Source organism: Callospermophilus lateralis, chromosome 2 (genome assembly GCF_048772815.1).
Source record: "Callospermophilus lateralis isolate mCalLat2 chromosome 2, mCalLat2.hap1, whole genome shotgun sequence".
Taxonomy (NCBI): domain Eukaryota; kingdom Metazoa; phylum Chordata; class Mammalia; order Rodentia; family Sciuridae; genus Callospermophilus; species Callospermophilus lateralis.
The window spans coordinates 101,980,920-101,984,582 of record NC_135306.1 but is presented as its reverse complement, the minus strand read 5'-3'; positions in this window follow the sequence as shown (position 1 = coordinate 101,984,582).

Below are 3,663 nucleotides of genomic sequence, written 5' to 3'. Positions count from 1 at the left end.
TGTTTATGGAACAAGAGAGTGCTATTTCTGGGCAGGAAAGACAGCTTTCTTGCTGTTATGTATCTATTTGCAATGTCTCTCATCTTTAGAGGCGCTTTGGCTTTATAAGGGGTAGAAAGTGGCTAGCCAGACCTGGTCTCACCAATACTCTTTGGGACTAGTGAGGGTTTTTATTTTTTTAGAGCAGGAATAAATCAAGTGTGACTAAATCAGCAGTTTTTAAAGACTCAAACAGTGAAATGTTATCAGTGGAGAGGGAGAAACTCTTTCAATGTTATGTGTAGAGCTTGATAATCAGTAGATGCTTGTGAATCAGCTTAAATATAATTATAAACATCTATTTGAAATTTAATTTTTCAGTACTTTCACCAAATTGTAACACTTCCCTGAAGGCTTTAGTTTCATTTCCTTTAGCCTATGCACTAAAACTCTTGTGGTTGTTTAGAGGTAAGCGTCTCTCCTTGTCTCAGTCTACTGTGTTTTTTTTTTTTTTCTTTAGTGGTGCAGGGGATTGAACCCAGGGCCTGTGCATGCAAGGCAAGCACTCTGCCAACTGAACTATATCCCCAGCCCAGTCTATTGTTTTTATATACCACTTCAGTCAAGTTTAATTACCTGGTTTTGAAATCCTTGCTTAATAAACTACAATTTAGAAGGAGGACACATTGCCAACCTGACTGCTAGAAGAGAGACATCTTAAAAATGTTTATCTCCAAAGCACAATGGACCCATAGATGTTTAACATCAAGATAGCTTCCTGTACAGTTCAGTCAGACATTTTATTTATTTTAAATTACATAAGACATATATCACTGAGGTATATAAGCCCTAAGTCTTTTAAAATATATGAGGAAACTGTCTAGTGTTACAGGTTTAATACAATAGGAGGAATTCATAGCTTTTAGATAAATCAAAATCATATAATAGTACCCCAAAGGATATGCTTGGGTATACTTTGATATCTAGGGAACTTAACCTTCCAAGTCAGTTTATATTCCATGTGGTTGAGATTTAGATTTAAAATAAGGTTTGATTTACTATATGTAAATATATTATTTAATTTATATACAGAATTATTCCCAAATGGAAGAGGTCATTCTGAGTTCATCAGTATGATAATACTAATAAGAGATTATTAATTAGTTGCCTCCATAGTATAACTGGGATAACACTTTTGTCAGTATAATTATGGCTCTTTGGGTTCTAATTTTGTTAGTCTCCAGACTATATGGAACTATATCCCCAGTCCTTTTTATTTTGAGACAGGGTCTAAGTTTCTGTGATTGGCCTTGAACTTGGGATCTTTCTGCCTCAGCCTCCCAAGTGGCAGAGATTACAGGTTTCTGCCACTGCACTCAGCATGAAGCTTTCTTTTTAAAAAATTGACTTTTAATTTTTATTGTTATAATTTACTTAATATAAAAAGTTCTTAAAAAGCATCAAGACAGTGTTTTCTACTCCCCAAGACATCAACTTTCAACTTTGAAGATTCTCACTTCAGTATCATTAAATGACTTGCTTTAGTTTGCTGTTTTAGTGTTTCTTTGTCCATTTTCTGGTCTGTAGACACATTGTTACTCTTTCCTTTTATAGTTTTATTGTAATTATTACATCCTGTTCTAATTCTACTATAATTATTTATTCAGTTCTATTATAATTTAGATTAAATCAATAATTCTTACCTGGATATTCTCAATTAAGCCATATATACTATTACTGTTAACTATTTTTCCAGCATAGTTTTTTTTTTAATTGGAGATTTCTTTTTTTTTTAACTTGTCACTAGTTTTGTTTCCCAGTTTGCCTTGATGTGTGTCACTTTCTTAATATGTTTGAACATATTAGGTATTCATTCTTGAGAATGTCTTCTATTTTGGTATGTTGCAGTTTGAATTGGTTTACTCTCCAGGGTTACTAGGTTGTATCATTTTTTTTAAAATATTTATATTTTTGGTTGTATTTGGTCACAATACCTTTATTTTATTTTTTTATTTTATTTTATGTGGTGCTGAGGATCGAACCCAAGGCCTTGCTAGGCAAGCACTCTACCACTGAGCCACAATCCCAGCCCCTAGGTTGTATCATTTCACAGGTGTTTTTTTGTGTGTTAATCCTTTATTTATTTATTTATTTATTTTGGTAATACTGGGACTGGTTGCAGATTTGTGCATACTAGGCAAGTGCCCTACTACTGAGCTATACCCAAGCCCTATTTTACTTCTTTCTTGATTTTTATCACCTCTAAGTATCTTAGAAAGGGTATGTGAGAGAATTTTGGGAGATTTTGTGTTTTTTTCACACTGAATTTGTAAATTCACTAAGTATATTTTGGAAATAATTTTTCCTTGGAATCATGAAGGGATTGACTCATTGTTTTCTATCTTCCAAATGTTGAGAAATGCAATACTATTCTAATTATTATTCCCTTTTTCTTACTATAAATAGGAGTTGTTTGGATGTTGGACTTCCTGAATCAGTCTCCTAATGTTCTCATATATACTTTTCTATTTTTCATCTTCTTCCATCTGGGAAGAGTTCCTCAAGTGTATTTTAAAAACTATTTTAAAATAGTTTTTTTGTTTCAAAATTCCTCCTTTGACATCTTTTCAACTGAAGACTCTCAATTCTTGGTTGTTTGCTCTTTTTAGAGAGTGGGACATAAAAAGCTGATTGAAAAGGCTTCTGGATGGCAGGTGGTGCTTATTTATGTGTTTTTCAATCTGCTTTGATCTGGCTGGGCTATTACACAGGAAAGTCTAGTACTGGTAGCTAGGTATTTTTCTCTTACATAGATCAGATTTCCTCAAGGCATATAATCTCTTACTCAAGGACAAGCCAGGCTATCAGTTTTCTGGGAGTAGGGAAAAAAAGCCTATAGTCTCAATTTTCAGTTTTTACAATTAAAACTAATTCCTCTGTGTTCAGTTAAGGTACCTAAAAGCTTTTAACTGTCCCTATTTATTTTCAGTTCAAATACCACATAATTACTAAAAGTCTTGACCCAGCTTTGGAGAGAAGCCGTTCTTTTTAGAAGTCTATTTGCTTCTTATAGTCTTTCAACCTATAGGTCTTTTTGCCCCACTTTCACCTCCACATTCAGAGTTGCCTGGTGTCACCAATTCAAGTTGAGGCTTTTAGGATTTCTGAGATGTAAATCGTTGCTTTATTGCATTCTTATTGCCAGTTTTGGGTTTCATCTTTATTTCATTTAAGTTAGTTACCTTCCATGTCAAGGCTTTCAAAAATTGTTTTATACTCATTCTTAGAGGTTATTGTCTTCTAAAAATTTATCTTTTACTATTTTGTTAGTCATTTCCAAAGGGCACAGAGGCAATTCTTTCTTATATATGCTGTATTTAACTGATACTGTGTTTTTTCAGGAAAAATTTAAATTCTACCCAGGCACACTGGAACTGGTACAGATCCTTCTCTTCTTATCTTTGTTTTCAGCACAGAGAGGAAATCGGGGAGGATGGAGTACACTAGAAAACATTACATGAAATCTAAATTGATATCATGGTTCAAAACTTCACACCCAAGCATTTGCAGTTTGTCCCCGACTTTGCTTTTTTAAAACAGATGTATGCATTCTTTTATGTATAACATATTTTACTCCATTACTACTATTGCAAGTTATCTTAAACGTATTTGGCTTGATTTTGA